This window comes from Apis florea, unplaced genomic scaffold (assembly GCF_048593485.1).
Source record: "Apis florea isolate Af1SG1 unplaced genomic scaffold, ASM4859348v1 contig_3802_pilon, whole genome shotgun sequence".
Taxonomy (NCBI): Eukaryota; Metazoa; Arthropoda; class Insecta; order Hymenoptera; family Apidae; genus Apis; species Apis florea.
The window spans coordinates 1706107-1718132 of record NW_028256863.1 but is presented as its reverse complement, the minus strand read 5'-3'; the positions used below and the strand labels follow the sequence as shown (position 1 = coordinate 1718132).

General features: G+C 29.8%; 1 protein-coding gene and 2 long non-coding RNA genes across 8 annotated transcripts in view; 2 read left to right on the top strand and 1 right to left on the bottom strand.

The window, feature by feature from the left end:
• LOC105735180 (uncharacterized) overlaps positions 1–3553 on the bottom strand; it is a 45869-nt gene extending 42316 nt beyond the window's left edge. The window contains exons 1-2 of one of the 4 annotated variants that reach the window (XR_015294982.1): positions 2638–3553; positions 729–1319 (exon numbers count right to left, since the gene is read on the bottom strand). This is a non-coding gene — a long non-coding RNA (uncharacterized LOC105735180). Of the gene's footprint in view, positions 1–728; positions 1320–2637 lie in introns of those variants that run through there. The other 3 variants (XR_015294980.1, XR_015294981.1, XR_015294983.1) reach the window with 3 other exon arrangements.
• LOC100868045 (lachesin) overlaps positions 1–12026 on the top strand; it is a 77098-nt gene that overhangs the window by 12523 nt on the left and 52549 nt on the right. The window lies entirely within an intron of this gene.
• Positions 5042–6558, top strand: LOC147656179 (uncharacterized). The gene is made up of 3 exons (XR_015294988.1): positions 5042–5507; positions 5783–5925; positions 6134–6558. It is a non-coding gene; the product is annotated as an uncharacterized LOC147656179 (long non-coding RNA).

Sequence of the window (12026 nt, the reverse complement as noted above, 5' to 3'; positions counted from 1 at the left end):
ATAACATAAATGGATATAAATACTTTCTTATAGAGAATATAGAGATGTATCGACCAATATATTAAATTGAATAATTATATTTAACAAATGATCTTTATATATTCATATAAGAAAAAATTTTTATATCATATAATCATAATTTTTGTTTAAAACATTTTGAGTATTATCACAATCTTTTAATATAATATAATTAAAATATTATACAATAATACTAACAGTATGAGAATATATGAGTATCATCATCACAAGATATTCAAATGAGCCAATTTAAATGAATTACCTTGTATAATTAGTATTTAATCTCTTTAGAGACACTGATAACGCATATGTATACATTTAATTTTTCTTTGAATTAATATTTGTTGAAGAACTTTTTAATGCAGAATATTTTAATAATAATAATAAAAAAATTGGAAACACTGACAATATTTTTCTTTATTTCGACAATCACTGTTAATAAATACTGTAAATCATGTCTTTAATATCTTGTATATGTCCATGAAGAGGTTAACTTTCCAGAAACCAAATGTTTAACCTCAATGAAATTAATCATTTTAATATCCACAATAAAAAAAATTCTTCTTTATTTTCAGATATACTTACAGATTAATCTCTCAGTTCGGAAAAGCAATAAAATCTGTAATATATCACACGAATTCGCTATAATATGGAATGTTCTATCGATAGTAATATGTTACGATAAGTACAATTAATACGATGTTACATACTTTTTCGAACTTCGATGAGGTTAATAAAAGATTGATAACCAGGTACGAAGTCACGTTATATGCTAATTTATCCTTAATTTAGCAGGTTCATTCACTATTACGAGAAACTTTTGATTAATAGCGAAAGTAACCGATGCATACTATAGCATCAGACATTATAGTCATCTATCTAAACTCTGTTGATCGAATACTTGACCATACATGAAACGAAATATACACATTACATAAAGTATATGATAAAAATTAATAATTTAAATGTACAAAAATTATATATTTATACATTTGTGAAAAAAATATTTATATAATTGATATTGCAATAATCAAAAATTTAAAATCTTATCTTAAAATTTAATATCTTAAAATTCGGCTTGAACTTTTTAATTAATTGAGGATAATATTTTTGTTCGATTTAACAAATGGAGTTCTTCGAATAAATGAAGATAAATCGAATTGTGTGAATTGTACGATTCTTCTTGATACTAAACATTGGCAAAATAAATTAAGTTTAATATTAATATAGTATACCAGAGTGCTGCGCAATGAGTTAAGAGGTATGCATTCTAGGTAAATGCAATCACCTTAATGTAACAGCTGAAAAAAAACATGGAATAATATAATATATTTCCAAACTCGCAGGAGAATTTTTTTTAAATTTATTTGGAAAATATTAATTATGAATGAGGATCGTAGAGAGAAATATGATGGAAAAATATGGTTTTGATCTTTTGGGTTTGAATATTAAAAAGAGGTTAAGTTTATCGATGGTGTATTAGTTTACGATATGACTGAAATTACTTTCAATAACCAAACAAAATGGAAAATGTTAAGGAAAATTAATAAATTCCATGATTTTAATACAATGGGAAGGTAATTGTTAAATTTTCATGATCAAAATTTGATTATGACTGGTATCATATCCAGGTGCGGATGAAGAATAGAGTGGACAAAAGTAATTGCGTGTTCGACGATAAACATATAAATAACATTTTATTTTATCAGAAGTTACTATAATTAAACTTTATACGAGTGTTCAATTTTCTTCGGATCAATAATGTCAACGTAGAGAGCGATAAAATTAAAAAGAATTATTGTTACCCTCAATGCAGTAATGATACGTAGTTATTTTATATGTAACTTTATTTCCCATTTTCAAGTATAATCATAATCTGAATAGGAAAAAACATATTTAAATTTTTTTTTTTTTCGTTATATCTATTTTCAAAAAATTTTTTTCAACAATCTATTTTATCTTATTACTTTATACACGAAAGAAAAAAAATGAATAAATATTCATATTTGATTTTCGAAATTTCTTTTTTCAATTCTCGATATTTAAATTACACGAAAATAAAAATATAAATATATCTATGTTACAGAATTCGCTTATTCAATGATTTGAATTTTATCTACGTATATCGAGATTTCATATATAAAGTACAGACGTTTATTGCTCTTGCGATATTTTAAAAATTGTTCAAACTTGTTCGAATCATTTTCCCTTCGGTGTATTAAAATTTCCCATTGGTCGGAAAAAGGAAGAAGAAAAAAAATGACTGTGCACTTATTCATTCTGTCAATCAAAGTGCCTCTTTGATCTCGATCGCAATTTTTCGCTTTTGAAACACGACGGAAGTGAACAAACAGCGATAACCGTGATTGCATAGATTTTGAAGCACTTGCAGTTTTGCTATGGCAAAAAATTAAAAAAAAAAGAAAGAAGAAATATACATTTGGGATGAGATAGAAAAAAAAGTAAAAGAATGAGGAAAGAAAGAAAAAAAAAATTGGTTCGAGTCTGTTTCGCGCATCGTACAATTTTCTGGTTCGATGTGAGGTCGAACGTGATGTTTCGCCCGAGGTGTTCTCTTTTTTTTTATCTCTCTTCTCTCCCTTCCTCTCGTTCAGTTACCTTTTCACGTTTCCTTTCCTTTTCGTTCTTTTCTTCTATATTCCTGTCGTCAGGCATGGTCGTCTGTCGTCCTCCTTCCGCGATTCACAGCCATCGGCATTGTCGCAATTGCAGTACTGACTGATTTAGGTTATGTCGTCTCTGAAATTTTAGGAAGATTACGCGCAGAGTCGCGTCAGGCGTACCAACGTCGGCTATCGCAGATTTATTAGAATGTTGGTAACAAATGTTGGTACAATCGCGGAACCAATTTCAAGAATTTCCATTGTAAAAATAGATGTAATATATTCAAGAGTAAAATTATCGAAAACATTTTTTGCAAATAGATACTGTATTGAGAGTAAAAGTCAGTACGGTGTCCATTTATAAAAAAATATCTTCAAAAATAAATTTCGAGAGTTTTACTCTCAAATGCAGTCGTATCCTAAAAGTGCGAATATATTTAAGAGTAAAACTTTTGAGAATTGCTCTCGATAATATTTTTTTTTACAAATTGATAATTATATTGAGAATAACTATCCAAAAGATATATAATTTTCACTCTGAACATCATGTCTATTTATGAAAAAATACTCAATACAACTTTTAAAACTTATTTGAAACTCGAAAATAATCTTTTACAAGTAAACATTGTATAAAACTATAAGAATTTTTTATTATAATAAAAAATTATTTAAAATCTTACTTTTGAATTTATATTTTTTATTTTTGAATAAAAATTTTGTGTTGTCACGTTCACAATTTTAACCGCTGGTGTTACCGAAATTCATCTCGTTCAAAGCGACGTTTATGAATTTACAGCAGCCATTGGTTTTGCGACTAATTTTCACCTTTACCGTGATTGATTGTCGGCCTGTGCTACTATTGTGGAACGATTAAAATTCGAATGCGTTTTATGAATTACTCTACCATTCGTGAATATTCGGATATTTTGGTCGATTTGAAATTTTCTAAAGATTAATAAATTAGCAATAGTGTAATATATTACAATATTTCTATTTGTATATGTATCATTAACTCTAACACCAAAAATTACAAATCACGATGTTTAACGTAATGATTAAAACGAATTATTATGAATTATATTTTATTAAATACGTGCGTAAAGCAAATAACCAAATACATAATCGTATACATCGTACTAATACGAAAATTACAATATTTAACTGCAAATGATCAAAACCGAATTATTATAATAAACACACGCAAACAAATTATTTAATAAATACATAAAATTATATAAATATCACACTATCTCTAATAACATGAACATTACTAATCAAAACAATCAATCATAAATGATTAGAACCGAATTATTATCTTATTAAATACGTTAAAAACATTCTAAACAACAAATTAAATACACAATTGCACAAACGAAATCAACATAACTTATTCGTAAACTGTATATTGCTCCTCTTTTCGATCTACTTGTGGAATTTCATTTGAATATCGATCACTGGTCGAGAGAAGGTTAGTAGCATCACACGAGATGTTCCTTCTATCGGGAGAAACAGAAAATCCAGGTCAGTTTAAAATACTGCTCTCCGATTCGCACTTTCATCGACTTTATCCATCCTCTTAACACTGTATCACGTTAAATTATAACTGAACTTCGAATAGGAAACTAAGGTAGAAAAGTTGGCTATGTCAAAATTAGTTTCGCTTCTTCTTTTTTTCATGCTTCAGCGCTAGGTGGCGCTTAGATGAATGCTTGCGTTTATTATACGTATACGTGCGGAAGGTATAATGGACATCTCTATCCTTCTTTTCTGAGGTGAATAGAAGATAATGTTGCCACGAAAATACGAGGAGATTTCGTGGTGGCGACGTTTAGTCACATGCACGTGTTGCGCGGGAATGGATATGTTTACGTGTACGAAAAAACGAGAAGGGAAAAGAGCGTGAAATGTTGAGAGAGAATGGATGGCTACAAAAATTTAATGAAGGAGAAAGAAGCAAGACAAGTGTGGATACAACATGGAAATATTGAAAGCAGAGGAGTAAAATTTAAAAAGAAATAAGAATAATTTAAAAAATGTAACGACTATAATAATAAAATAAAATAAAATAAAAATAAACAAAATTGAAACAATATAAAATATGGAAAAAGTAATATCGAGAGAGAATTGAAATGTAAATAAAATCTGAATTATACATTAATAGATTAATCATATAAATTATAATGCTCGTGAAGAAAGACTACATCAATATCACATTACACAAAAGCACGTACACTTAAAATAATCGTATTAATTTCAAATATATAAAAGAACAAAAATTTAATTTGGATTTTAGCAAGTTTTTCGCGACATGCGTACAGGTTAGTATACGACTCTCGAAACTTTAGTTTCATAACGAATATGGCGGAAGCAAAAGATGTACATAAATGTAATAAAAAATTAGTTGATGAAGGAAATGAAGAAGAGGAGCAAGAATCTTTCTGAAAAGAAAAAGATCAGAGGATTTTTCAATTACCAGAGTGGAATGTGTGATGAATTGAGGAACAGTGAGACAAGGCGAAAGTAGAGGGAGTGACAAGCAACCCAACGGGATTTTAAGCTCAAGACGTCACGGGAGTTTAGCGAAACGGTTAAAGGAGCGAGTTAACGAGAAGTCCTTTTGTCCCAGAGGATAACCTTCCTCTCCATTAAATGGTCCGCGTGATAAAGTCCCTTATGTATCAATGAATCCCTCAAGAACAAATTAGAAGAATCTTATTTTCGATCTAATTTTCTACTATACTAATTATAAGAGTATTATACCATATCTGTGGCTGTGAGAAACAAAATGATATTCTAGAGAGAATTTGGACTACTTTTTTTTTTACATCGACTTTTTTGTCAATTATTAATGGATCAGTGGATCAGGTAAATAATAATCCTCGCATATATTTTAAATTAAACATTTGCTTAATCATTCTACGTTATCTACATTACCTATTTACTATTAATTCTACATTATCTACATTACTTGTTTACTATTAATTCTACATTACCTATCTATATTATCTATCTATATTAATAAAAAATCAGATATTAATTTTATCAACTTGTATCGGTAGATTAGATTTATCTAATAATTAATTCTAATCTAAATTAAAATAATTGTTTTCAAACTTTTGATCGATAATTTAATTTTTCAGTTTTTCAATTTTTCATCAATTCTTTGAAAATACGCATCACGATTGAATTTCATCGAAAATAGGAAACGTCGAGTTAGCGTGCATTCAGAATATACCGTGGAAACCTTTTCGTGATCCTAACGCAAGCGGAAATCGAAAAAAAAGTGAGTGGATGTGAAAGATGATCAGACAAGTTAGTGAATTTTTTCTCCATGTTAGACCCTCGAAAAGCTTCTTTAATTAAACTCCCTTTCGAAATACCGACATCTTTGATCACTTAAAATTGCACAAATTTTTATATCTCGTTCGATCTTGTTTCGATATGAAGAAAAAAGTATTAATGTTTAAATAAAAACTTTTAAATCTTTTTAGGCAAACTAAACTTTCCAGAAGATTATGAGAAAGTTCAGAGACACTTACTTAAATGATTTCTCTACTACATTATACAATCATTCGTTAAGTCCAACGTTTGAAACTTGGTATAATAAAAAATAAAAATTCGGTGGAAAGAGGTTCGAGAATAAAATTTCGTTTAAGCCGCCGACAACCAAGTTTCCCTGAGAACAGTTAACTACTTGCTGCTATTCGTTCGCAAACTTTAAAAATTTTCTTAACAATAGAAAATTAGAAAATAATTCGAAATTATTCGCCGTATTTCGAATAGAATTTCTAACATTATATATATATAACTTATGTCACAAAATTTCTTCATAAAAATCTTTACACTTTAAAACTACAATTAGGTCAGAAGATAACACAACATTTACAAATTTACAAATAAAATTCAATATCAAAAATAATTTCTTACGTCATAAAATTTTCTTATGAAAAATTCTCATCCAACCGCCATCCATCACACGCAAAAATTTTCCATCGGATAAAAATAAATCATTTTCACGACAACTATTTTTCCATTACCTTACTAATCCGTTTCAAAATCAAAAATTAGATCGAAAATAACGTAATATCTAAAAAAAACGTCAAAATATGAATATTTCAATATGAAAAGCAACATCAAAAATTAGAATTACTTTTTTCCCCACAAAAATCCTCACGTTTACGTACATTGTAAAATTAAATAAAAGATATCGCATAACGTTTACAAATAGAATTTTCAGCATCAAAGAAACGTATTTCATAACTTCTTGTATCATAAAATTTTCCCGCGTTTAGTCATCGTCCATCAACAAGCGACAATTTCCACCAAATTCGAGCAAATAAAAATAGATTATCTTCACGACCATTCATATTCGTATATCGGTAACACCTTATATAAGGCGAATCTCGAGGATGAAATACAGGTGGCGACATCTTTCTCGATTTTTCAATTTCTCGAACGTTGACGTAACGGAGAATACGACGTATTCCTCGTATTCCGGGAAAATGGCGTAATCTGTTTAAAAAGTCGAATGTCCCCTGATTTACACGCCCGTTGCCGTATAAGAGGGGCGGGGTGGAGAGGTTCACGGGAGCGCGAAGGAAAGATTTGCGACTAGGGAAACTTTTCCGTAGGGAAGATTAAGGTGGTGGCATCCACTCCTCCATATCTTTAAGTTCACTCGTCGCTTCCGCCCTTTACGGCGTCTTAAAAAGCCACTTTCGTGATACTCCCTCCGTGCGAACCCGGTAAAACTTTCTGATTAAACTTTTACCCGGGAATTCGAAATTAATTACCGTGGCGCTAACTTATTTTTACCGTAATTAAATGCAACGAATGTGAAAAGAGGGGAAAGGGAAAGGGGAAAAAAAGTGGTGTCATCGAAAAAGTGCGAAGCGCGAGTATATTTAGGAAATCGTGGTGCACGGTCGATAAGTTAGCGACTCGTGATTTAAAAATGTAAATCGAGAAATTTTAGGGGATAAAATTTTTTCATACAGGATCCCGATTTTTTCTATTCGAATAAATTAGGTGAAATGTAGGCATTTATTTGGTTAATTGTTATGGTATAAAATCATTGAGTGGAACGAATATTGAAAGGGAAAAAAATTATGTTATGAAAAAGTGGTGAATATTTAGGGGAAATCGTGGTGCACGGTCGATAACATAAATCGAAAAATTTTAGAGGAAAATTTGTTCATATAGCATCCTGTTTTAGGGAGGGAAATTATATTTTAAGATTCGTGGAATATTATCAAATTGTTATAGTATATGCGAAAGGGAAAAAGGTGGTGTCATCGAAAAAAATGTAAAGCGTAATAATATCGAGAAAATTGTGGTACACGGTCGATGATTCTTGATTTAAAAATGCAAATATGAAAATCGAAAAATTTTAGAGGATAAAATTTTTTCGTATAGGATCCTGTTTTTTTTTTTTTTGGAGGGGAAAATTATATTTGAAAATTAGTGGAATATAGGTGCACTCACTTACTTAATTGCCATGGCATAAAATAATTAAGTGCAACGAATGTGAAAGAGAAAAAAAGTAGTATTATCAAAAGTGCAAAGTGCAGGGGGATATCTGTAAAATTGTGAAAAAAGAATGAGTCTTGATAAAAAAAAAACTTATTTTTAGCACAATTGAACGCGATAAAAAAGAAGAGAGGAAAAAAGAGAAAGAATAGAAAGTCTGAAAAATTAGTGGAATTGAGAAAGGAGATGACTCTTGATTTAAAAAGTATAATTTAAAAAAATAAAAAAGTGTAAAATACAGAAGAATACCTTTGAAATTGTTGAAGAATAAAATAAAAAGAAATGAATAATTGTTGACTGAAAAAATGAGTCGAAAGTAAAATAGAATAAAATTTATTCACAAAGTGTTTGACGTACCATTGCTCTAGATACAATTGGAGGATAACGTTTTATTCGTGACACGTGACAACTGTATATGCAGATACCGATAGCACGCTCTTCTCCGGTACTTCAGATTGATTAACAGAGGTAAAAGAGTAAAACGAGCGGAAAAATTCAGAAAACCTATGCATGAACAATTATAGCCGAGTGTCGTTGATTGATTCGAGAGCTTTAAAGAGATTAATGATCGCAAATGCTTCACTGTTCTAGAAATTGTTTTCCTTTCGTGTAAGAATCTAGGTCTATTTATCTGGAACGATTATTTTATTATTTTGGCTTTTCGTTTATACCAAATTAAATATGAGTATATGTAAACCGTAAGACATTTCCATTCATTTTTCTACGAAATAATTATTAATTTTTTTCATCAAAAATAGGTCAACCATGTTCTAACAAATTCGATATGCATGCATATCACATTAAATATATATGCAGGAACGAATATATGAATAGCATATCACAAACATTTGTATAGTTTTATATATATATACATATAAATGTTATACATAAAACGCTTTGCAATCGTCAAACAAAAAGCAAAAGCATGTAGTAAAAATATGTGCCATAAAATTCGCACTAAAAAAAAAGAGAGAGAGAGAGAGAAAAAGTATACATCCACTTTGAAAGAACGCAATTTAATCCTGTATATCGAGAAAATAGCGAAAAGATCGACGAACGATAAATTTCGATTATTTTTATTTTTTCGCGAAATTAAATATTTTTATATTTCGAATTCATATTTCGAAATACATCTGTCGTTCATCGAATTTTGAAAAAATCTGCAATTTTAAAAAATTTAAATGTAAGAGTATATAAATATTCATATATAAGATGTTTAAAAAAATCGTGACATGAACGAAAAAAAGTTTATTCCAGACTTAAAAGTGAATGGAAACATATCAAATCTATTCGTACGCCAATCGAAATGCCGTGAAAATGGCCAGTTTGTAATTGGGTTTGGTATCACGCGTTATCTGGCTCAACCGTTTCATTTATTGACAATAAATCTGATAGGAATAAAAAGAATTTGTTTGAATTGAACTCGGTTTCGATTTGTTTGAGGATCCTCTTTGATGAGATCATCGACTTCATTCGCTAGTATAATTAAGTACTTATATTACTGACCATGTACGTCTGCTCCAATTCGGTAAGTCTATACACATTAAGGAACATAACAAAGTTATCAGAACGGCCATAAGCTCTATTAATAGTTTTGCAAGCCTAATAACTGCTTAAATTATGCATCATGCATGGACGTGGCTTAAATAATCTTATTATAAATTATAATAAACCTATATTTTTAAAGATTAATCTATAATCCGATTTAATTTATTAGATTTTTGATGAAAAAATTTACTACGAGAATTCTAACCTAACTTTTTTCGAATACGCTCTATGAAACGTGCATATTTGCGATTCCAAGCTTTCGGTCGGTAGTACAGTTCACTTCGCAAGCAATATTATTCAACCTCAAATAAATCGGCTTTCCACTCATTTCAATTTTTATTTCCTTTCTATCAATTAACAATTTCACGTTACGTTTATTCGCTGGAATTCAATTCAGACAATTTGGCACACGCATTAATTTTCTCGTACTTTTATTCGCATAAATCGATAAACAAACATCGTACATATTCTTTCATCAATGTTACGAAGTGTATATTTTTGAACTTTTTTTTTTGTTTGTTTTTTTTTTTTTTTTTACAAACGTACAGAACAAGTGTACGAATAGATCGCTGCACACGCATTTTTTTTTTTTTAGGAATGCAGGAAGCGCGAATGATTTAGTGGAGCCTATATTAGTAGACACTTGACAGAGTCTAGTGGAAAAGCTTAATGGCTCTCGTGATCGGAAGAGAAGTGGTGAGAGGGGGCGAAAAAAAGGAAACCGCTTTACCGATGTTGCATCACGCCATGATTTTTATCGAGTGCCTCGTTTTACGAGTGCTATTTCGAGTGCTCGTTCGGTGACGAGGTGGAAGAAAAGAATAAAAGTGCGCGAAAGATACGGAGAAGGGAAAGAGAAGCGACAAGCAAATAAATTTCTTGGATATTAGATTCGAACCGAATATAAAAACAGTCGTTCATCGCGAGTATTAAAAGATGTTACTACCGTTCTCGATATCATTGTAGATATGTAACATTTGTTCAATTCGTATGACCAATAACGATCACTGTGAACTGTTATCTCTGTAGAATTTATCTTGAAATCTATCGTGTCGTAATTTTATTACATCTCGTATTGAAATATTTTTCTTTCGTCCTATTTTTTTTTTTTTTTTTCTCTATTCTTTTAAACATGAAATATGGAAAAGTGAACAGATTACTCGACTACTATAAAAAGTAAGGTTGTAATTCAAGAAAAGTTGAGAAATATTATAATAATACAGTGCTAAGTAATTATGTACTTTGTATCCTTTAACAATATCCTTGATGTACGCGTTAATTAATATGATAATATAATACTATAGTAATAACAGTATTAGCATGTCGACTAAGTACATTGCAGATTCTATGCAAATTAGTATCTTTATGAGTGCAGGAAAGAAATGGAACCTAGGTAGAGATTTGTTTCATCCTTGAAATATTATACCACAGCACTTTATTTTCGGTATATTTTTGCATCATTATATGCACATTTCATACATATATAAATTTCTCATAAATGCACATATACATAATATCTAACATAATACCTAATCTGCTTATAAGTAGCTTCCCCTTAAACATAATGAAATAACTTGCGGCTGACCTACTATACGTGCCACCAGAGGGACCTCGCACACCGAAACACAATTCTCTTAGCTGTCCTTTTCCTACAAATACTTGACCTAATCTTTATTACTTAGAACTTAGTAGCACGTATCTTCCTTATATACATCATCTTTTCTTTCTTTTAAATCTTCGCTATTATACAAAGAGGAATATAATAATTATTTATTTTAAAAGTTATATTCTGTTTCTAATTTAAGTTATACAGAACCAAGTGTGAGATTTCTCAAAGTCACTCTGAAAATTTAAACTGGAATTAGCAGTAGCGGTATATGAGAATGTTACAGGTATATGTACTTATGTGTTACTGCAGTTGAAATTCTCCAAACTTTCCAGTATGTGTAGCAATAAGTACTTATAATGTTATGTCCCTGTTTCAATCTTCAGTAACTAAAACATAATGCTAACTAACTCGTTATTATTAACAATCTGTTGCTATTATTATTATTATTAAAATTATTAAAATTAATTTTATTACCATGATTAATACATTCCTTATAAAAAAAAAAAACTCGTTACTTGTATAAAAATTACTAGAATTCTAAAATTCTCTAGAAAAACTTTTTCTTCGATAAATACCAATAATACATAAATTTATACATTTTTGTGCACTTTTCCATCCTTCTCTACCCACAAATAGAAAACTTCGCATGATAAATGTCATCCATGCTTCATCCAGGCTACGAGTAAATCGTACACAGT